Source organism: Coregonus lavaretus, assembly GCF_964263955.1.
Source record: "Coregonus lavaretus genome assembly, chromosome: 1".
NCBI classification, from domain to species: domain Eukaryota; kingdom Metazoa; phylum Chordata; class Actinopteri; order Salmoniformes; family Salmonidae; genus Coregonus; species Coregonus lavaretus.
In genome coordinates this window covers 75960149-75984635 of record NC_139988.1, presented here as the reverse complement: position 1 = coordinate 75984635, position 24487 = coordinate 75960149, and the positions used below count along the sequence as shown (strand labels likewise).

General features: G+C 46.0%; 1 pseudogene across 1 annotated transcript in view; it reads left to right on the top strand.

Moving 5' to 3' along the window:
* The first annotated feature begins 7216 nt into the window (after positions 1–7216).
* LOC311134035 (caspase-7-like) overlaps positions 7217–24487 on the top strand; it is a 46933-nt pseudogene continuing 29662 nt past the window's right edge. The window contains exon 1 of the transcript in view: positions 7217–7254. The product of the transcript in view is annotated as a caspase-7-like (transcript). The remainder of the gene's footprint in view (positions 7255–24487) is intronic.

Genomic DNA, 24487 nt, shown 5'->3' with positions numbered 1-24487 from the left:
GGCGTCAAGCTCATTGATGAACTCTCCAAGGGAACCTTGAGGGCGATAAATGACAAGGATGTTAAGCTTGAATGGGCTAGTGACTGTGACAGCATGGAATTCAAATGAGGAGATAGACAGATGGGTCGGGGGAAAAGAGAGAATGTCCACTTGGGAGAGATGAGGATTCCTGTGCCACCGCCGCGATGACCAGATGCTCTCGGGGTATGCGAGAACACATGATCAGACGAGGAAAGAGCAGTAGGAGTAGCAGTGTTTTCTGTGGGAATCCATGTTTCCGTCAGCGCCAAGAAGTCGAGGGACTGGAGGATGGCATAGGCTGTGATGAACTCTGCCTTGTTGGCCGCAGAACGGCAGTTCCAGAGGCTACCGGACACCTGGAACTCCACGTGGGTCAAGCGCGCAGGGACCACCAGATTAGAGTGGCAGCAGCCACGCCATGTGAAGCGTTTGTATGGCCTGTGCGGAGAGGAGAGAACAGGGATAGACAGACACATAGTTGACAGGCTACAGAAAAACTCTTTAGTCATATCCCAGTTTACCTATTTGCTTATGGCCTTGCCTACACCTAGCGACTTGTTTTTTAAATTATATGATCAAAAAATATTTTATTTTATTTGGAACGGCAAGCCAGACAAAATTAAACCGGTCTATTTATATAACGGAGTGCAGAATATGAATTCGGAGTGCAGAAACTATGAAATATTAAAGCATTAGACCTCTCACTGAAGGCTTCAGTGATACAAACGTTATACTTAAATCCGAACTGGTTCTCTGGCAGATTAGTAAGAATATCTCACCCCATGTTCAAGAATGGCCCTTTTCCCTTTATTCAGATGTCAACCTCTCACTTCCGGTTATTTGAAAATGAAATAATCTCCTAAATATCACTATTTTTAAAACAAGCCATAGAAAGTTGGTTGCAATTTCAGTTTAATCCACCAGAAAAGACAGAACAAATAATACAATAAATATTATGGTTAAACTCAAATATACTAATTGATAAAAAAACGTTATTTTTGGAACAAAAAATAAAATAATTATAATCTTTGTAAATTATATCATAAATAGGATTGGTGGAGTTACTGTATGTCACACATGCAGCTAACAAATATATATTTGTCTGTTCTACCCAAAATTACAACCAACTAATTGCAGCATTACAGCAAAAATAGAAGAGGCAAGTGGAAGGGAGGAAGAGTAAATAACTTGTCTGTCAGCTTCATGAGAAAATATGTTGTCCAGCAAGTGGGAGGGTTTTCAGCGGTTGAATTACATTTATTCAGCGCGCACAAGGGAACCACGCCTGCAAAGCCCGTTACACACCTGAATAAGGTAAGTCTGAATAACAATTACTAAGAAGTGCGTAGGAAAGGCGAATATTTCCTAACTCTGAATCGGGCCCTATGTGTGGATGATATTGCCAGTATGTATTTACTAAATGTGACCCTCTTGGTGTCAGTTTGGAGGAATACAAACTCTGCTTGAGCTAATTTGAATGTGTAAAACTGTGTAAAACCAAAGGACTGCACCAAAATGTTCTTACCGACACTTGCTAAACGAAAGTCTATCACCCCTCTATAGGCAGACGGGTTGGGTCCCACATTAACAATGTTACGACCTACACTACTAAGCACATACACACAACTTCTGACCACAGAACTACTGAACACTCATCTACTGACCACAACAGCTGACCAACAACCACACAACTTCTGATTTGACTTCTTGGCTCGGATTTGAAAGTTGAGTAAAAGCAAATGATATGTAGCTTTATTTGATTTATTTGAATGTTGAGTGAACATAGTTCTTAGCTGAGTCAACACTATTTCAGAATTTAAGAGAATTTCATGAGTTGTCTTAACTTCATATTTTTAGTCAACACAAATATTGTTACTTTGGTTGATATGACTTGTAGGTTCTGATTTGAAAGTTGAGTAAACACGTAGTTCTTAGCTGATTCAACTTTATTTCAGAAGTTAAGATAATTTCATGAGTTGTAGTCATATTAACTTGACAGTTTTTCAACATAATTTATGTTGCTTTAGTTGATTTAACTTTGTGGTTTTGATTTGAAAATGGAGTAAACATATAGTTCTTACCTGAGTCAACAATATTTCAGAAGTTAAGATAATTTAATGAGTTGTCTTAACCACCACAGCCACACAACTATTGACCAATCTCTAGGTAGAGCAGTTTTAGTAACCCATCGCTTGCTCTCTTCTAACAACAGGTCTCTGTGTCATTATTGAGATTCCAAAACATAAACCGTTGCTAGGATACTCACTGACACTGAGGGCCAAAATGATGAGGAGAGAAAAGAGACTGACCAATATTACTGACCACAACAACACAACTTTTGACCTCAACTGCACAACTTCTGACCACATCTAGTATCCATAGTGAAAGTTGAGTAAACACATAGTTCTTTATCATGTTTCAGGAGAAGACCCAGATGCAGGCAGTGTCGAAGTAAAATAAGTTTATTACAAAAACAGGGGGCAGGCAAACGACAGGTCAAGGGCAGGCAGAGGTCAGTAATCCAGATCAGAGTCCAAAAGGTACAGGATGGCAGGCAGTCTCAGGGTCAGGGCAGGCAGAGATCAATAATCCAGGGTGGTGTGACAAGGTACAGAACAGCAGGCAGGCTCAGGGTCAGGGCAGGCAGAATGGTCAAAACTGGGAAAACTAGAAAACAGGAATTTGAGAAAGACAGGAGCAAGGGAAAATATGCTGGTAGGCTTGACGAAACAAAACGAACTGGCAACAGACAAACAGAGAACACAGGTAAAAATACAATGGGGATAATGGGGAAGATGGGCGACACCTGGAGGGGGGTGGAGACAATCACAAAGACAGGTGATACAGATCAGTGTGTGACAGTAACACCCCCTCTAGGGGTTCCTCCTGGTGTCCTACCTGGGCGCATTCCTGGTTGACCGGGGTGCCGGCGTTTAAACTCAGCGATGAGGCCTGGATCCAGGATGTCCCTAGCGGGGACCCAGCACCTCTCCTCCGGGCCATAACCAGGTACTGGAATCCCCTGCCCAGAGGTCGAACCTTCAGGAGACGCCTCACCGTGTACGCCGGTTGGCCGTCGATGAGACAGGGGAGAGGGGTGGGCCTGGAAACAGGAGACAAAGGGCTGTGAGACATGGGTTTGATCCTAGACACATGAGAAGTGGGATGTATACTGAGGGTATGGGGCAACAGAAGACAAACAGCAGAGGGGCTAATGATCTTGGAGATGGGGAAAGGGCCGATAAACCAGGGGGAAAGTTTGCGGGACTCCACCCGGAGTCTTGGTTTTGATTGAAAAGTTGAGAAAACATATACCTCTTAGCTGATTCAACTCTATTTCAGAAGTTTAGACAAGTTGATGAGTTGTAGTCTCCTTAACTTGACATGTTTTGTCAACACAACTGTTATGTTGCTTTAGTTGATTTGACTTCTTGGTTTTGATTTGGAAATGGAGTAAACACATAGTTCTTAGCTGGTTCAATGTGATTTCATAAGTTAAGACAATTTGATGAGTTGTAGATATCTTAACTTGACATGTTTTGTCAACACAACTATTATGTTGCTTTAGTTGATTTGACTTCTTGGTTCTGATTTGAAAGTTGGGTAAACATATTGTTCTTAGCTTATTCAACTCTATTTCATAATTCAAGGCAATTTGATGAGTTCTGATTTGATGAGTTCTTTCTGATTTGAAAGTTTAGTGAACCACACATTGTTCTTTATTAACTCAATTTGATTTTATACGTTTTTACATTTTGAGTGAGTTGAATTGTAGCAAATTTTGTTGACTTGGCTAGATAAAACAAGTTATTTTGACTAAAACTGAAAACATATTCGACAGTTTAGCCGGTGCAGGCAGGGACCTGCAGGCGTGTTGCTGTGAGACCACCAAGACATATATGTTTGCATGGCGTAACTCCTTCACGAGCGGCCTGGACCCTGTAAAGGCTTTCTTGCCTGCCTGCCTGTCTGTCTGTGTTTCTTCCTTTGTGAGTCTTTTTCTCTCTATATCCCTTTCTTTGTTGGTCTGTCTGTCTCTCTCTCTGTGTTAGTTGATCAATAAATAATCAAATTCTCACCCAGATGTTTGCATTCTTAAAAAAATATATAGATATATATACAGTTGAAGTCGGAAGTTTACATACACCTTAGCCAAATACATTTAAACTCAGTTTTTCACAATTCCTGATATTTAATCCTAGTAAAAATTCCCTATCTTAGGTCAGTTAGGATCACCACTTTATTTTAAGAATGTGAAATGTCAGAATAATAGTAGAGATAATGATTTATTTGCGATTTTATTGCTTTCATCACATTCCCAGTCAGAAGTTTACATACACTCAATTAGTATTTGGTAGCGTTGCCTTTAAATTGTTTAACTTGGGTCAAACGTTTCGGGCAGCCTTCCACAAGCTTCCCACAATAAGTTGGGTGAATTTTGGCCCATTCCTCCTGACAGACCTGGTGTAACTGAGTCAGGTTTGTAGGCCTCTGTCATAAAAAATGTCAGTGTAATGCGAAGGATCGAAGTCAGGCGCAGGACACAGAACTCATTGAAACGTACTTTACTGAACAAGTAAAGAAACCAATACAAAATACCTCCACACAGGGAGGAACCATCCCACTGGACCCAGGTGGCAAAGGGGTGGACAGTGGTATGGGTGGTTGAGTAGTTGGAGGAGGTGTAGGAAAGCCACCTCTCTCCCATCGGTCCATAGCATTCACCACCCTCTCCATAGCGGTGCCGAGAGCCTGGATCATGCTCTCCTGTCGTTGAACGCGTTCCTCCATCAATCCGGACTGACTGGCTGTACCTGCTGACTCCATCTTTGGTGCGTGCTTCTGTCACGAATGTCAGTGTAATGCGGTGGATCAAAGTCAGACGCAGGACACAGAACTCATTGAAACGTACTTTACTGAATAAGTAAAGAAACCACTACAAAATACCTCCACACAGGGAGGAACAAACCCGCTCACCAACGACACACAAAACGAAAAATAAACACGCACAAAACACATTGGGAGTCACCGGGTTAAATAGGGAAGGAGTAATCACATAATGGGAAACAGGTGTGTAACAATCAGACAACAGGTAGAACATAGAAACATAGATCTGCAGAAGCTTATATTCCGGTGACGACGAACGCCGAAGCCTGCCCGAGCAAGGAGGAGGGGCAGCCTCGGCAGAATCCGTGACGGTTTTTCAGATGACTGAACGCCCTGTCCGCCTCAGCTGACCACCGCAGATGCAGCGGTCCCCCCTTCAGCAACGAGGTAATGGGAGCCGCTACCTGACCAAAGCCCCGGATAAACCTCCGGTAGTAATTGGCAAACCCCAAAAATCAGTGCACCTCCTTCACCGTGGTTGGAGTCGCCCAATTACGCACAGCCGAAATGCGGTCACTCTCCATCCTCACCCCAGACATGTGGTGCCCTAGGAAGGAGATGGACTCCTGGAAGAACAGGTATTTCTCCGCCTTGGCATACAGGTCATGCTTCAACAGTTGTCCAAGCACTTTACGCACCAGGGACACATGCTCGGCCCGTGTAGCGGAGTATATGAGAATGTCATCAATATACACCACTACACCCTGTCCGTGCAGATCCCTGAAAATCTCATCGACAAAGGATTGGAAGACTGATGGAGCATTCACCAACCCGTATGGCATGACGAGGTACTCATAGTGTCCTGAGGTAGTACTGAATGCTGTCTTCCACTCATCTCCCTCCCGGATACGCACCAGGTTGTACGCGCTCCTGAGATCCAATTTCGTGAAGAAGCGCGCCCCGTGCAATGACTCCTTCATACAAGCTATCAGAGGTAATGGATAGCTGTACTTGATGGTGATCTGATTAAGACCACAGTAATCAATGCACGGGCGTAACCCACCATCCTTCTTCTTCACGAAAAAGAAACTTGAGGAAACAGGTGAAGTGGAAGGCCGAATGTATCCCTGTCTCAGAGATTCGGAGACGTATGTTTCCATAGCCGCCTTCTCCTCCTGTGACAGAGGGTACACGTGACTCCGGGGAAGTGCAGCGCCTACCTGGAGATTTATCGCACAATCCTCCAGATGATGGAGTGGTAATTTAGTCGCCCTCTTTTTACTGAAGGCGAGAGCCAAATCGGCATACTCGGAAGGAATGTGCATTGTGGAGACCTGGTTTGGACTCTCCACCGTAGTAGCCCCTAAGGAAACCCCTACACAACTCCCTGAGCACTGACTGGACCATCCCTTGAGAGCCCTCTGTTGCCAAGAAATAGTGAAGGTCATGAGTGGTTAACCAGGGAAGCCCCAACACCACAGGATACGCAGGAGAATCAATCAGATAGAGACCAATCCTCTCCTCATGACCCCCCTGCATCCTCATTAAGAGTGGTGCGGTAACCTCCCTTATTAGGCCTGACCCTAACGGGCGACTATCTAATGCATGTACAGGGAAGGGCACATCAACACGAACAGTGGGAATCCCTAAACTAAGTGAATACTGATGATCAATGAAATTCCTAGCTGCGCCTGAATCTACTAGCGCCTTATGCTGGGAATTTGAGAAAACTCTGGGAAAACAACCTCTATACACAGCTGATCAACAGGGAGCTCTGGGTGAGTCGGGTGCTTACTCACCTGGGATGGTCGACCAGTGCTCTGCCTACTGCCTCAACTCCCTGGGGACCCTCCCCGACACCGACCCGCAGTGTCCTCTGCGGCCAGTTGGTGCAGGGGACGGCCCCTCTCCTGGTCTCCCTAAGCGCAGCACCTCCGAGCTACATGGGGGTAGGGTCGGAGGTGCTGGGAGATGGAATGAATTGGCCCTGATCAGAACGTTCGCGGGTCTCCAACAGGTGATCCAGCCTGATGGACATCTCCACCAGTTGGTCCAGGTTGAGGTTGGTATCCCTGCAGGCCAGTTCCGGCCGAACGTCCTCCCTTAGGCTGCAACGATAGTGGTCGATCAGGGCCCTCTCATTCCATCCTGCGCTGATTGCCAGAGTCCTGAACTCCAGCGCAAAATCCTGGGCGCTCCTCCTCTCCAGTCTTAGGTGGAACAGCCGCTCGCCCGCCGCTCTCCCCTCCGGTGGATGATCGAATACCGCCCGGAAGCGGTGGGTGAATCCTCGTAGGGGACAGATGTAGCGTCAATTCCTCCCCACTCGGCATTGGCCCACTCGAGCGCCTTCCCCGACAGACACGAGATGAGGACGGACACGCTCTCGTCTCCCGAGGGCGCCGGGTGAATGGTTGCCAGGTTGAGCTCTACCTGGAGAAGGAAACCCTGACACCCGGCTGGTGTACCGTCATATGCCCTCAGGAGCGAGAGCCGAAAAACACTGGGCCCAGGTGGCAAAGGGGTGGACAGTGGTATGGGTGGTTGAGTAGTTGGAGGAGGTGTAGGAAAGCCACCTCTCTCCCATCGGTCCATAGCATTCACCACCCTCTCCATAGCGGTGCCGAGAGCCTGGATCATGCTCTCCTGTCGTTGAACACGTTCCTCCATCAATCCGGACTGACTGGCTGTACCTGCTGACTCCATCTTTGGTGCGTGTTTCTGTCACGAGTGTCAGTGTAATGCGGTGGATCCAAGTCAGGCGCAGGACCCAGAACTCATTGAAACGTACTTTACTGAATAAGTAAAGAAACCACTACAAAATACCTCCACACAGGGAGGAACAAACCCGCTCACCAACGACACACGAAACGAAAAACAAACACGCACAAAACACATTGGGAGCCACCGGGTTAAATAGAGAAGGAGTAATCACATAATGGGAAACAGGTGTATAACAATCAGACAACAGGTAGAACATAGAAACATAGAACATAGATCGGTAGTAGTTAGTATTCCGGTGACGACGAATGCCGAAGCCTGCCCGAGCAAGGAGGAGGGGCAGCCTCGGCAGAATCCGTGACAGCCTCCTTGCTCACACACACTTTTTCAGTTATGCCCACAAATGTTCTATATGATTGTGGTCAGGGCTTTGTGATGGCCACTCCAATACATTGACTTTGTTGTTCTTAAGCCATTTTGCCAAAACTTTGGAAGTATGCTTGGGGGTCATTGTCCATTTGGAAGACCCATGTGCGACCAAGCTTTAAGTTCCTGACTGATATCTTGAGATGTTGCTTCAATATGTCCACATAATTTTCCTTCCTCATGATGCCATCTATTTTGTGAAGTGCACCAGTCCCTCCTGCAGAAAAGCACCCCCACAGCATGATGCTGCCACCCCCGTTCTTCACAGTTGGGATGGTGTTCTTCGGCTTGCAAGCGTTCCCCATTTTCCTCCAAACATAACGATGGTCATGATGGCCAAACAATTCTATTTTTGTTTCATCAGACCAGAGGACATTTCTCCAAAAAGTACGATCTTTGTGCAGTTGCAAACGGTATTCTGGCTTTTTTATGGCGGTTTTGGAGCAGTGGCTACTTCCTTACTGAGCGGCCTTTCAGGTTATGTCGATATAGGACTCGTTTTTCTGTGGATATAGACACTTTTGTACCTGTTTCCTCCAGCATCTTCACAAGGTCCTTTGCTGTTGTTCTGGGATTGATTTGCACTTTTCGCACCAAAGTACTTCATCTCTAGGAGAAAGAACGAGTCTCCTTCCTGGGCGGTATGATGGCTGCGTGGTCCCATGGTGTTTACACTTGCGTACTATTGTTTATACAGATGAACGTGGTACCTTCAGGGGTTTGGAAATTGCTCCCAAGGATAAACCAGACTTGTGGATGTCTACAATTTTTTTTTTGAGGTCTTGGCTGATTTCTTTTGATTTTCCCATGATGTCAAGCAAAGAGGCACTGAGTTTGAAGGTAGGCCTTGAAATACATCCACAGGTACACCTCCAATTGACTCAAATTATGTCAATTAGCCTATCAGAAGCTTCTAAAGCCATGACATCATTACCTGGAATTTTCCAAGCTGTTTAAAGGCACAGTCAATTTAGTGTATGTAAACTTCTGACCCACTGGTATTGTGATACAGTGAATTATAAGTGAAATAATCTGTCTGTAAACAATTGTTGGAAAAATTACTTGTGTCACACACAAAGTAGATGTCCTAGCCGACTTGCCAAAACTATAGTTTGTTAACAAGAAATGTATGGAGTGGTTGAAAAACGAGTTTTAATGACTCCAACCGAAGTGTATGTAAACTTCTGACTTCAACTGTATACACCACCAGTCAGAAGTTTGGACACACCTACTCATTCAAGGGTTTTTCTTTATTTTTTACTATTTTGTACATTGTAGAATAATAGTGAAGACATCAAAACTATTAAATAACACATATGGAATCATGTAGTAAACATTTTTTTTTTTAAACAAATCAAAATATATTTTATATTTGAGATTCTTCAAATAGCCACCCTTTGCCTTGATGACAGATTTGCACACTCTTGGCATTCTCTCAACCAGTTTCACTTGAAATGCTTTTCCAACAGTCTTGAAGGAGTTCCCACATATGCTGCCCGAATGGTGCAGTGGTCTAAGGCACTACATCGCAGTGCTAGCTGTGCCACTAGAGATCCTGGTTCGAGTCCAGGCTCTGTCGCAGCCGGCCATGTCCGGGAGACCCATGGGCGGCGCACAATGGGTCCAGCGTCGTCCAAGGTAGGGGAGGGTTTGGCCGGCAGGGATGTGGGTTCGTTTCCCACGGGGGGGCAGTATAAAAAATAATAAAAAATGTATGCATTCACAAACTTTAAGTCGCTCTGGATAAGAGCGTCTGCTAAATGACCAAAATGTAAAATGTAAATATGCTGAGCACTTGTTGGCTTCTTTTCCTTCACTCTGCAGTCCGACTTATCCCAAACCATCTCAGTTTGGTTGAGGTCGGGGGATTGTGGAGGCCAGGTCATCTGATGCAGCACTCCATCATTCCCCTTCATGGTAAAATATCCCTTACACAGCCTGGAGGTGTGTTGGGTCATTGTCCTGTTGAAAAACAAATGATAGTCCAACTAAGCCCAAACCAGATGGGATGGTGAATCGCTGCAGAATGCTGTGGTAGGCGTGCTGGTTAAGTGTGCCTTGAATTCTAAATAAATCACTGACAGTGTCACCAGCAAAGAAGGATTACTTTTATACTATTCCAGGTATACCTTAAAGAGGTAGGGTTTCAAGTGTCCCCGGAAGTTGGTCAGTGACTCCGCTATCCTAGCATCGTGGGGGAGCGTGTTCCACCATTGGGGTGCCAGAGCAGCGAATAGCTTTGACTGGGCTGAGCAGGAACTGTGCTTCTGTAGAGGTAAGGGGGCTAGCAGGCCAGAGGTGGATGAATGTAGTGCCCTCGTTTGGGTGTAAGGTCTGATCAGAGCCTGAAGGTAAGGAGGTGCCGTTCCCCTCACAGCTCCGTAGGCAAGCACAATGGTCTTGTAGTAGATGCGAGCTTCAACTGGAACCCAGTGGAGTGTGCGGAGGAGCGGGTTGACATGAGAGAACTTGGGAAGTTTGAACACCAGACGGGCTGCAGCGTTCTGGATAAGTTGTAGGGGTTTAATGGCACAGGCAGGGAGCTCAGCCGACAGCGAATTGCAGTAATCCAGACGGGAGATGACAAGCGCCTGGATTAGGACCTGTGCCACTTTCTGTGTAAGGTAGGGTCGTACTCTGCAAATGTTGTAGAGCATGAACATGCAGGATCTGGTCACTTTGATGTTAGAGGAGAACGACAGGGTGTTGTCCAGGGTCACGCCAAGGTTCTTTGTACTCTGGAAAGAGGACACAATGGAGTTGTTAACCGTGATGGCGAGATCATGGAGCGGGCAGTCCTTCCCCGGGAGGAAGAGCAGCTCCGTCTTGCCGAGGTTCAGCTTGAGGTGGTGATCCGACATCCATACTAATATGTCTGCCAGACATGCAGAGATGCAATTCGCCACCTGGTTATCAGAAGGGGGAAAGGAGAAAATGTATTGTGTGTCATCTAAGTAGCAATGATAGGAGAGACCATGTGAGGATATGACAGAGCCAAGTGACTTGATGTATAGAGAGAATAGGAGAGGGTCTAGAACTGAGCCCTGGGGGACACCAGTGGTGAGAGCACGTGGTGCGGAGACAGATTCTCGCCACGCCACCTGGTAGGAGCGACCTGTCAGGTAGGACGCAATCCAAGAGTGAGCAGCGCCGGAGATGCCCAACTCGGAGAGGGTGGAGAGGAGGATCTGATGGTTCACAGTATCAAAGGCAGCAGATAGGTCTAGAAGGATAAGAGCAGAGGAGAGAGAGTTAACTTTAGCAGTGCGAAGAGCCTCCGTAACACAGAGAAGAGCAGTCTCAGTTGAATGACCAGTCTTGAAACCTGACTGGTTTGGATCAAGAAGGTCATTCTGAGAGAGATGGCAGGAGAGTTGGCTAGAGACGACACACTGAAGAGTTTTGGAGAAAAAATAAAGAAGGGATACTGGTCTGTAGTTGTTGACATCGGAGGGATCGAGTGTAGGTTTTTTGAGGAGGGGTGCAACTCTCGCTCTCTTGAAGACGGAAGGGATATGGCCAGCGGTCAAGGATGAGTTGATGAGCGAGGTGAGGTAAGGGAGAAGGTCTCCGGAAATGGTCTGGAGAAGAGAGGAGGGGATAGGGTCAAGCGGGCAAGTTGTTGGGAGGCCGGCTGTCACAAGTCGCAAGATTTCATCTGGAGAGAGGGGGTGAAATAAGTCAAAGCATAGGGTAGGGCAGTGTGAGCAGGACCAGCGGTGTCATTTTACTTAATAAATGAGGATCGGATATAACTATAACTTGAGGAAAGTATTGTGGGGATATTCCCTGCTGTTTGTTAAGGATGTTTTGAATAAGATCTCTATGAATGCTAGCAAAACGTTCCTGTAATGTTTTCTCAGAACCACTTCTATATCTCCCACATTTTGTTGCGGCAATATGTTCTCAGAACATTACTGGAACATTGTGTTATTACATTCCCTGGCAACCTAATAAAAACCTTAGGGGAATGTTCTGTTGTAATTGGTAAACCGATGTTGTGCACAACATTTTAGTGAACATTAGGAGAAAATGTCAAACATTTTCTTCCTAAAAACATTTTGTTGTCAAAATAATTATTAGAATGTTTGTGGGATGTTATCATCCTAATGTTAGATCAAACCCTAACTAGTACTTAATGGGAATGCTCCCGGTTTGCTGGGTGGCTATCTGCATCCACATTGTGTTTGTCTCTGTCATGTTTTCGAAGGGATTATTTTTCAAGAAAGCATTTCCCGCTCGCATTTTAAGCCCTGCCTACCCAAAACTGGTGATTTGTTGGGAGAGTTGTCTGTCTGAAGAGCACCCTCCCCATAAATGTTTTTCCCCCATTTCGAGGTGGTCCAGAAAATACAGCATGTTAACCAGACCTAGTGCTGTTGCCCCAGGTCTAGGATTTCCGAGACTACCCCACTTATGGATTTAGTTTGCCTGTTGCCTAGAATCTTACATCTAGCCTGCTACTTATTACCATATCACCTATAGCCTGTTCTTTAGAACCATGATAACCTATAGTCTGATGTTCATAACCATACAGTAACATATTATTAGGTTATACAGTTATAACCACATATGTGATGCGCTCTATCATAATCAGTTAGATGTTCCCACGGGGGGCCAGTAACATTTTTAATTTTTTAAAATAATAATAATAATGTGTGCACTCACTAACTGTAAGTCGCTCTGGATAAGAGCGTCTGCTAAATGACTAAAATGTAAAATGTAAATGTAATGTCGCAACGGCTAATTTGCATATAAATTGTGTTTTTGTCAAAATTGAGATTTTCTGCTTTCATTTGGTTTTAACAAAACAATGTCTTTGCTTTCATAATCTGTATTACATTTACGTTTACGTCTTTTAGCAGACGCTCTTATCCAGAGCGACTTACAAATTGGTGCATTCACCTTATGATAGCCAGTGGGACAACCACTTTACAATTTGTTTTTTATTATTTTATTATTAATATTTTTTTAAATATTTTGTTGGGGTGGGGTAGGGGGGGATGTATTATTGCCAAATTCAGAATATAAATATAGTTTAGAATCTTATAAACATTGAACATAGCAACTGAGCACTTTCACATCGGTTCGGTGGATGCTAGCTTGTAACACATCACGTCAGGCTTTCGCGGCACTATCTTACAGTATCTGCACTATTAAAACCCTCCCCTATTCCGAAATGATGAATGAATTACAAACTGTCTAGCTAGCTATATATTTTGAATCAAGCTACAATAGGCTATTCAATCAGATTATTTTCCTGTTTGTCAAAGTTACTGTAGCGTATCATCCGCAGAAAAACAAAAAGTGTACCTTAGGCTACACTCTTGCATTTCAGAACCCATCATATATAGTCTAACTGTCACTACTGACTACACCTTAACTAGTAGCTAGCTAGCTTAGCTTTGTACTGTATCGATGGATTCCCAGGAGAGAGAAATCGCTAGATTTTTTTATAGTAATGATGTTGTGCTGGTAGCTGGTTCAGATGATCAGTGGCGTCAACTTATTGGCTACTACTTTTTGACCTGAGCCGAGGAGACTCCGTAAACCGCACAGACACCGACTCAGACAAGCTCACTGAAGTCGAGGCCAAACCCCTTGAGGAGGAAACCGAGGAAGATCACAGATTTTGCAGGTTTTCCTACTTACAAAGCATGTAGAGGTCCTTTCATTTCTATCATAGGTACACTTCAACTGTGAGAGACGGAATCTAAAACAAAAATCCAGGAAATCACATTGTATGATTTTTAAGTAATTAATTTGCATTTTATTGCATGACATAAGTATTTGATACATCAGAAAAGCAGAACTTAATATTTGGTACAGAAACCTTTGTTTGCAATTACAGAGATCATACGTTTCCTGTAGGTCTTGACCAGGTTTGCACACACTGCAGCAGGGATTTTGGCCCACTCCTCCATACAGACCTTCTCCAGATCCTTCAGGTTTCGGGGCTGTCGCTGGGCAATACGGACTTTCAGCTCCCTCCAAATATTTTCTATTGAGTTCAGGTCTGGAGACTGGCTAGGCCACTCCAGGACCTTGAGATGCTTCTTACGGAGCCACTCCTTGGTTGCCCTGGCTGTGTGTTTCGAGTCGTTGTCATGCTGGAAGACCCAGCCACGACCCATCTTCAATGCTCTTACTGAGGGAAGGAGGTTGTTGGCCAAGATCTCGCGATACATGGCCCCATCCATCCTCCCCTCAATACGGTGAAGTCGTCCTGTCCCCTTTGCAGAAAAGCATCCCCAAAGAATGATGTTTCCACATCCATGCTTCACTGTTGGGATGGTGTTCTTGGGGTTGTACTCATCCTTCTTCTTCCTCCAAACATGGCGAGTGGAGTTTAGACCAAACAGCTCTATTTTTGTCTCATCAGACCACATGACCTTCTCCCATTCCTCCTTTGGATTATCCAGATGGTCATTGGCAAACTTCAGACGGGCCTGGACATGCGCTGGCTTGAGCAGGGGGACCTTGCGTGCGCTGCAGGATTTTAATCCATGACGGCGTAGTGTGTTACTAATGGTTTTCTTTAAGACTGTGGTCCCAGCTCTCTTCAGGTCATTTTCCAGGTCCTGCCGTGTAGTTCTGGGCTGATCCCTCACCTTCCTCATGATCATTGATGCCCCACGAGGTGAGATCTTGCATGGAGCGCCAGACCGAGGGTGATTGACCGTCATCTTGAACTTCTTCCATTTTCTAATAAATGCGCCAACAGTTGTTGCCTTCTCACCAAGCTGCTTGCCTATTGTCCTGTAGCCCATCCCAGCCTTGTGCAGGTCTACAATTTTATCCCTGATGTCCTTACACAGCTCTCTGGTCTTGGCCATTGTGGAGAGGTTGGAGTCTGTTTGATTGAGTGTGTGGACAGGTCTCTTTTATACAGGTAATGACTTCAAACAGGTGCAGTTAATGTAGGTAATGAGTGGAGAACAGGAGGGCTTCTTAAAGAAAAACTAACAGGTCTGTGAGAGCCGGAATTCTTACTGGTTGGTAGGTGATCAAATACTTATGTCATGCAATAAAATTCAAATTAATTTTAATTACTTAAAAATCATACAATGTGATTTTCTGCATTTTTGTTTTAGATTCCGTCTCTCACAGTTGAAGTGTACCTATGTTACATATTACAGACCTCTACATGCTTTGTAAGTAGGAAAACCTGCAAAATTGGCAGTGTATCAAATACTTGTTCTCCCCACTGTATATATATATATATATATATATACACTACCGTTGAAAGGTTTGGGGTAACTTAGAAATGTTCTTGTTTTTGAAAGAAAAGCAATTTTTATGTCCATTAAAAGAACATAAAATTGATCAGAAATGGCGATTGTAGCTGGAATTTTTAGATTTTTAGAATATTTTGGAATATCTACATAGGCGTACAGAGGTCCATTATCAGCAACCATCAGTCCTGTGTTCCAATGGCACGTTGTGTTTGCTAATCCAAGTTGATCATTTTAAAAGACTAATTAATCATTAGAAAACCCTTTTGCAATTATGTTAGCACAGCTGAAAACTGTTGTGCTGATTAAAGAAGCAATAAAACTGGCCTTCTTGAGACTAGTTGAGTATCTGGAGCATCAGCAATTGTCGGTTCGATTATAGGCTCAAAATGGCCAGAAACAAATAACTTTCTTCTGAAACTCGTCAGTCTATCCTTGTTCTGAGAAATGAAGGATATTCTATGCGAGAAATTGACAAGAAACTGAAGATCTCGTACAACTATTCTTAGGTAGCGGAATGACTTTTGCTTCCTTCCAAGCCTGGGGGCACACACATTCTAGTAGGCTTAAATTGAAAATAAGGCAAATAGGAGTGGCAATATCATCCGCTATTATCCTCAGCAATTTTCCATCCAAATTGTCAGACCCCGGTGGCTTGTCATTGTTAATAGACAACAATAATGTTTTCACCTCTTCCACACTCACTTTACGGAATTCAAAATTACAATGCTTGTCTTTCCTAATTTGGTCAGATATACTTGGATGTGTAGTGTCCGCAATTGTTGCTGGCATGTCATGCCTACGTTTGTGTGATGAGTGAGTTCGAATGAGTCAAGCGTAGGAAGGTAAATCACAGAATAACAGGATTTATTCCGCAACACAAAGTTATGCAGTAAAGCGTTAAAACACTCCATTGCACAAAACAGGGGCACTGGAAACTACAAGGCACACAGGGAAATATCCCGCCAATACAAATATCAGGAGCTCCACCGAGCTTCTCTACCCTCACAATAAACAATCATACACAAAGACAAGGGGTTAGAGCTCCAGCAGCATGCCGACACCGGCCTCGGGGACGGCCAAGAGGACGCGGAGCAGGGCGAGCCAGATGGCGACGGTGAAAATCCCGCAATAGGGAGGGATCGAGGATATCCATCACCAGAACCCAGCACCGCTCCTCCGGACCGTACCGATCCCACTCCACGAGGTACTGAAGGCCCCCCAACCAACGCCTCAAATCCAGGATGGAACGGACGGAGTACGCTGGGCCCCCCTCGATGTCCAGAAGGCGCGGAGTAACCTCCCGCAACTCAGACTACTGGAGTGGACCTGCAACCACCAGCCTGAGGAGAGACCCATGGAACGAGGGGTTAATACGGTAATCTGTAGGGAGTAATAACCTATATGTAACCTTGTTTGTCCTCCTCAGGACTTTGAACGGCCCCACAAACTGCGGGCTCAGCTTCCGGCAGGGCAGGCGGATGGACAGATTCCGGGTCGAGAGCCAGACCCGATCACCCGATACCAAGACGTCAGCCAATTACGCATGGCTGAAATGCGATCTCCCTCCATCTCCACACTTGAGGTGGTAATGCGGTATCTGAGGAAGGAGACAGACTGTTGGAAAAACAGACACTTTTCTGCCTTGGCATAAAGGTCATGTTCCAACAGTTGGGCCAGCACTTTGCGAATCAGGGATACATGCTCGGCGCGCGTAGCGGAATACACCAGAATGTCATCGATGTAGACAACTACACCGCTACCAAGCATGTCCCGAAACACCTCGTTCACATAGAACTGGAAGACGGATGGAGCATTCATCAAACCGTACGGCATCACCAGGTATTCGTAATGCCCCGTGGTTGTGCTGAATACTGTCTTCCACTCGTCCCCCTCTCGGACACGCACCAGGTTGTATGCACTCCGGATATCTAATTCTGTGAAGAAGTGCATTGACTCAATCACAGATGGAATGAGGGGGTAGAGGATAACTATAACGTATTGTCCCCTTGTTCAGTGCTCGGTAATCAATGCAAGGGTGCAGACCTCCGTCTTTCGTCTTTACAAAAAAGAAACTTGAGGAGGCGGGCGAAGTGGAGGGACATATGAACCCCTGGCGCAGGGACTCGGAGAGTCCCTGCATATGTCTCCATCGCCTCCGTTTCAGCCTGCGACAGGGGACACAAATGACTCATGGGAGGCACAGCCTCTACCCGGAGGTTAATCGCACAATCCCCCGCCCGATGAGGTGGTCATTTGGTCGCCTGCGTTTTGGAAAACGCGTGCGCCAAATCGAGGTATTCGAGGGGAATGCATACAGTGGAGGTAGTGTCTGGACTTTCCACCGTGGTTGCACCAACGGAAACATCTAGACACCTACACTTACACTCTCGAGACCACCCCTTAAGAACCCTCTGCGGCCATGAAAAGGGGGGATTGTGTAATGCTAACCAGGGAAGACCTAACACAACAGGGAAATCAGGAGACTCAGTAATACAAAAAAGTGACTTGCTCTCTATGCTCTCGTGCATAACCATAGTGACTGGTGCTGTAACTTCCCTAATGAACCCGGAGCCTAATGGTCGACTGTCAAGTGCTCTGATGAGGAGTGGAATGGATAGGGGAACCAAGGTAATACCTAGACTATGTGCTAACGACCTGTCCATAAAGTTCCCAGATGCTCCTGAATCATCCAGTGCCTTACACTGGGGAACTACCAGGTAATCAGGAAAGCGGATGTGTAGGATACAGTGCGCAGCAGAGGGCTCTGAACGAGTGTGGGTGTTCGATTCCTGGGGTGACGCGAGAGTGCCCTGCCTGCCGCCTCCAGATCCGAAAGAACGCTGACGACAGCGTACAGTAGAATGTCCTTTCGTGCCACAAGATGAATGAGCAATCTGATTCAATGAATGATGGGTTCTCCAAAGCTTTTTACTATATTTCTTTATGTTATTTATCCTTGTTTCATAGTTTTCTTTTTATTCAGTTTAGTCACATGATTTCTCAATTTGCAATATGTTTGCCAATCGTTTGTCCAGCCAGACTTATTTGCCATTGCTTTTGCCTCATCCCTCTCAACCATACAATTTTTATATTCCTCATCAATCCACGGGGAATTAACAGTTTTTACAGTCATTTTCTTAATAAGTGCGTGCTTATTAGTAACTGGAATAAGCAATTTCATAAATGTGTCAAGTACAGTGTCTGTTTGCTCCTCATTACACACCATGGACCAACATATATTCTTTATATCAACAACATAGGAATCACTACAAAACGTATTGTATGACCCCTTAATCACAATATTAGGCCCAGCCTTTGGAACTTTGGTTTTCCTAGATATGGCTACTATATTGTTGCACTTCGGAGTTCGTCGAAGGAGGAGGTCGTCGGGTAAGCTTGGCGTCGGGTAAGCTTGGCTTTATACATAACTTGGGCTTTGTCGAGTAAGGCTTAAACTATGTATTTAGATTGTAGTTAGGTATTGTAGGTAGTTATCGTGGGTTGTTGTATGTAATTATTGTAGGTTAGTATTGTATTCTATGTGCCCGGTGTAGCACGAAGCTAGCTAGCTAACCCACCACCTGGACTAGCTGGCGAGTAGCTATTAGCAACGGTATAGTTGTTTCACGCCTGAGAGTGCCTGTAATTACGCCAGCTGGCTGCCTACAATAATTACATACAATAATTGCCTACCATTCAGTTGTTTTCTAACCTCATTGTCTGAACCGTTAACGTTAGGTAGAAAGTGGCTACTGTGCTTGAAATTTAGCTAGCTTGTTGCTACCTGGATAGCTACTAGTAAACAATAGCTGGAACGACCTAGCGAACAGATGCGAACTGGCTGAGTCAATTCAGTGGCTAGCTTTGCACTTGGCTAGCTAACAGTAGCTGCTAGGGGTAAGTCATAACTTACATTTGTGTTTTGTTTTTTTACATATTGGTAGCCCGAGTCGTTCAAGGAATTTGGGACATGGGTGACTAGTTAACGTTAGCATGGCTCTCTCTGTGTGTTCGTGCCGTGAAAGGAGGGGTTCTTCTTTGTCTGAAAGCAATGGCTAGCTAGCTTGCTAACTATTCTAGCTAACTAACTGGCTGAATAAGTTGACGATGGACTCGCTCAAGCTGTCGGGACTAACCCACAACGTTAGACACGGACACGAATGATCTGCTTGCGTGTTGATACACTGGTGGTTTGTTGTGGCCAAGTATTGGCGCTAAACCGTGTTGTTGGAGTCCGGCATGCTAGCTGGCTTTGGCGTCTTATGACTAGGTGCCCGGACGATTTTCATGGAATAATACTGTACCAAGTTAGCTAGCTGAATAAACTAAGTTAGTCTATTCCTATAAAACATTGAACCGCTGTAGTTTACAACAATTATAGTTTCTGAGGTGGAAGTTGGGAGAGTTATATTTGGGAGTTGTGGTGAGGGAGGCCCCGCTCTATCCTTTCCCAGATGTTTAGTTCATTTCATTCCGATCTCCTCTGCATTATTGTAGCCATTTGCTGCAGCCTGTCAACTATGCCTCTGCCTATTCCTGTTCTCTCCTCTCCGCACAGGCTATACAAACGCCTCACACCGCGTGGCTGCTGCCTCTCTAACCTGGTGGTCCCTGCACGCACCACCCACGTGGAGTTCCAGGTCTCAGGCAGCCTCTGGAACTGCCGTTCTACTGCCAACAAGGCAGAGTTCATCTCAGCCTATGCTAACCTCCAGTCCCTCGAATTCTTGGCGCTGACGGAAACATGGATTACCACTGAAAAAACTGCTACTCCTACTGCTCTGTCCTCGTCTGACCATGTGTTCTCGCATACCCCGAGAGCATCTGGTCAGCGGGGGGGGTGGCACAGGAATCCTCATCTCTCCCAAGTGGACATTCTCAATTTTTCCCCTGACCCATCTGTCTATCTCCTCATTTGAATTCCATGCTGTCACAGTCACTAGCCCATTTAAGCTTAATATCCTTGTCATCTATCGCCCTCCAGGTTCCATTGGAGAGTTCATCAATGAGCTTTACGCCTTGATAAGTTCCTTTCCTGAGGATGGCTCACCCCTCACAGTTCTGGGGGATTTCAACCTCCCTACGTCTACATTTGACTCATTTCTCTCTGCCTCCTTCTTTCCACTCCTCTCCTCTTTTGACCTCACCCTCTCACCGTCCCCCCCTACTCACAAGGCAGGAAATACGCTTGACCTCATCTTTACTAGATGCTGTTGTTCTACTAATCTCACTGCAACTCCCCTCCATGTCTCCGACCACAACTTTGTATCCTTTTCTCTCTCGCTCTCCTCCAACACTACTCACTCTGCCCCTACACAGATGGTAATGCGCCGTCGCAACCTTCGCTCTCTCTCTCCCGCTACTCTCTCCTCTTCCATCCTATCATCTCTTCCCTCTGCTCAATCCTTCTCCCTCCAATCTCCTGATTCTGCCTCCTCAACCCTCCTCTCCTCCCTTTCTGCATCCTTTGACTCTCTATGTCCCCTATCCTCCCGGCCGGCCGGCTCGGTCCTCCCCTCCAGCTCCGTGGCTTGATGACTCATTGCGAGCTCACAGAACAGAGCTCCGGGCAGCTGAGCGGAAATGGAAGAAAACTAGACTCCCTGCGGACCTGTCATCTTTTCACTCCCTCCTCTCTACATTTTCTTCATCTGTTTCTGCTGCTAAGGCCACTTTCTACCACTCTAAATTCCAAGCATCTGCCTCTAACCCTAGGAAGCTCTTTGCCACATTCTCCTCCCTGCTGAATGCCCCCCCCCCCCCTCCTCCCTCTCTGTGGATGACTTCGTCAACCATTTTGAAAAGAAGGTTGACGACATCCGATCCTCGTTTGTTAAGTCAAATGACACTGCTGGTCCTGCTCACACTGCCCTACCCTATGCTTTGACTACTTTCTCCCCTCTCTCTCCAGATAAAATCTTGCGACTTGTGACGGCAGGCCGCCCAACAACCTGCCCGCTTGACCCTATCCCCTCCTCTCTTCTCCAGACCATCTCCGGTGACCTTCTCCCTTACCTCACCTCGCTGATCAACTCATCCTTGACCGCTGGCTATGTCCCTTCCGTCTTCAAGAGAGCGAGAGTTGTACCCCTTCTCAAAAAACCAACACTTGACCCCTCTGATGTCAACAACTACAGACCAGTATCCCTTCTTTCTTTTCTCTCCAAAACTATTGAGCGTGCCGTCTTTAGCCAACTCTCTTGCTATCTCTCTCAGAATTACCTTCTTGATCCAAACCAGTCAGGTTTCAAGACTGGTCATTCAAATGAGACTGCTCTTCTCTGTGTCACGGAGGCTCTCCGCATAGCTAAAGCTAACTCTCTCTCCTCTGCTCTTATCCTTCTAGACCTATCTGCTGCCTTTGATACTGTGAACCATCAGATCCTCCTCTCCACCCTCTCCGAGTTGGGCATCTCCGGCGTGGCTCACTCTTGGATTGCGTCTTACCTGACAGGTCGCTCCTACCAGGTGGCGTGGCGAGAATCTGTCTCCACACCACGTGCTCTTACCACTGGTGTCCCCCAGGGCTCAGTTCTAGGCCCTCTCCTATTCTCTCTATACACCAAGTCACTTGGCTCTGTCATATCCTCACATGGTCTCTCCTATCATTGCTACGCAGACGACACACAATTAATCTTCTCCTTTCCCCCTTCTGATAACCAAGTGGCGAATCGCATCTCTGCATGTCTGGCAGACATATTAGTGTGGATGTTGGATCACTACCTCAAGCTGAACCTCGGCAAGACGGAGCCGCTCTTCCTCCAGGGGAAGGACTGCCCGCTCCATGATCTTGCCATCACGGTTGACAACTCTGTTGTGTCCTCCTACCAGAGTGCAAAGAACCTTGGCGTGACCCTGGACAACACCATGTCGTTCTCCGCTAACATCAAAGCGGTGACCCGATCCTGTAGGTTCATGCTCGACAACATTCGCAGAGTACCACCCTACCTTACACAGGAAGCGGCACATATCAAATTATGTTTTTTTTGTTAGTGTCTAGGAGAGAGTTAATCAGCTCTTTAAAATCCAGTTTTAACTGTTCAGAGCTGCCCTTCATAATGTCATTGAAACCCACATGGACTAAGATAGATTCGATTTGCATGGCCTGACGTAGTACATTCGGGAGCAGCTTAGTAATGTAATTTACTCAAGCTCCGGGATAGGACATTGTTTTTGCACCAGGAATGGTCACGTCTTACCATGTATCTGCCCCAAATCACGGCTGGTGAGAAGGACGAGGAAATCCGTCCACTCCCACGCTTCACAGGATGCAGGCCTCCAACAGATGGAGAAGCCCCTCCCGATCCAGAGCAGGGACGGAAGGTTGCCGACGTCGACTTCGAAATCGTAGTAGGCACTGCGGCCGCAGACACAGGCACCCCCAGCGACGAAGGTGCAGGAAGATCAGGCTCCAGGACAGCGCACTATTCATGGTTTGTATCCACGCCGGGCCTCTCGTTGGAAATGTAGACTCCCGTCTACACTTCCGAGTGGCGCAGTGGTCTAAGGCTCTGCATCGCAGTGCTAGCTGTGCCACTAGAAATCCTGGTTCGAATCCAGGTTCTGCTGTAGCCGGCCGCAACCGGGAGACCAATGGGGTAGGGGAGGGAATGGCCGGCAGGGAGGTAGCTCAGTTGGTAGAGCATGGCGTTTGCAACGCAAGGGTTGTGGGTTCGATTCCCATGGGGTATGAAAATTAAAAAGAATAATGTATGCACTAACTGTATGTCGCTCTGGATAAGAGCATCTGCTAAATGACGTAAATGTAAATGTAGACTGCTTTGCGGGAGGTCGCTGTCTTCGGCTTCCACGGCTCGTGACATGCGACCATCGTTGATTGCCTTTCTCCTCATGCTGTGCTCCTTCGACGGCGCTATCAGATGGGGGAGCTCTGGGCAACACCTGCCAGTCGGATAACGACAAACAACAAGGTGGAGATCCATCCAACAAGCGCGAATGCCATCCAGCCACCGGCATAGAAAATGTAAACATTCCACTCTGCATTTTCCCCAGTTTCTTAAGTAGGCTGGCGACCTGCGTGATCAAGGAAGCCACCTCAAGCCTATAATCCTCGGCAAGTAAACAATAGCCGCATTGGAACTCCGAATGATCAGGTTTGTCCCGAAACAAAGCGTAATCGATACAGCTCCTACAGCGCTGGAACCGTTCGTTAGCTTGATGGCTAGCAGCTTAGCGTCTCTGTCAAGCAGGCGTCAGCCTGTCTCTTAAGCGGGATTCCAGGACAAGAAATAGCGGTCTTAGCTGTTAAAAGCTAACCGAGCAGTTGTGCGTACGGCCCAGTACATCACTGGGGCCAAGCTTCCTGCCATCCAGGTCCTCTATACCATGCAGTGTCAGAGGAAGGCCCTAACAATTGTCAAAGACTCCAGCCACCCTAGTCATAGACTGTTTTCTCTGCTACCGCACGGCAAGCGGTACCGGAGCGCCAAGTCTAGGCTTCTAAACAGCTTCTACACCCAAGTCTAGGCTTCTAAACAGCTTCTACACCCAAGCCATAAGACTCCTGAACATCTAATCAAATGGCTACCCAGACTATTTGCATTGCCCCCCCTCTCTTTTATGCTGCTGCTACTCTCTGTTTATTATCTATGCATAGTCACTTTAATAACTCTACCTACATGTACACATTATCTCAATTACCTCGACTAACCGGTGCCCCCGCACATTGACTCGGTACCGGTACCCCCTTTATATAGCCTTGCTATTGTTATTTTTACTGCTGCTCTTTACTTATTTGTTATTCTTTCTTAAAACTGCATTGTTGGTTAAGGGCTTGTAAGTAAGCATTCGGCGCATGTGACAAATAACATTTGATTTGATTTTAATGTTACCGAATAGATAACAACAATAGAAATAATAATCTGGTGGCATTGGTAGAGAGTCAGGCGGAGAATGGAATGAAAGTGCACTGTCCTGTAAGTACGCAACAACGCTGTGGGCCAGGTGTAAATTGTTTAGCAGCCTTTCCAATAAATTGGAATACAAAAGAAGCCATCCACCCTTGATGGGCTATCAGCAGGACATTAGACTCCTACTGAGTTTAGGGACTTTAAATGCATTAATGGATGTTTGCGAGGCATGTCACTTCACCCATCTCTTTGCTTAGCCAACCACATGCACTGTTTTCTAACCACATCTGGATGGATCCATAAGAAATTATTATGGGAAAAAATATCACTGAATGACAGAAATGTTGAAATAAAGTAGGCTAATGCAATTAAAGGCAACAAATT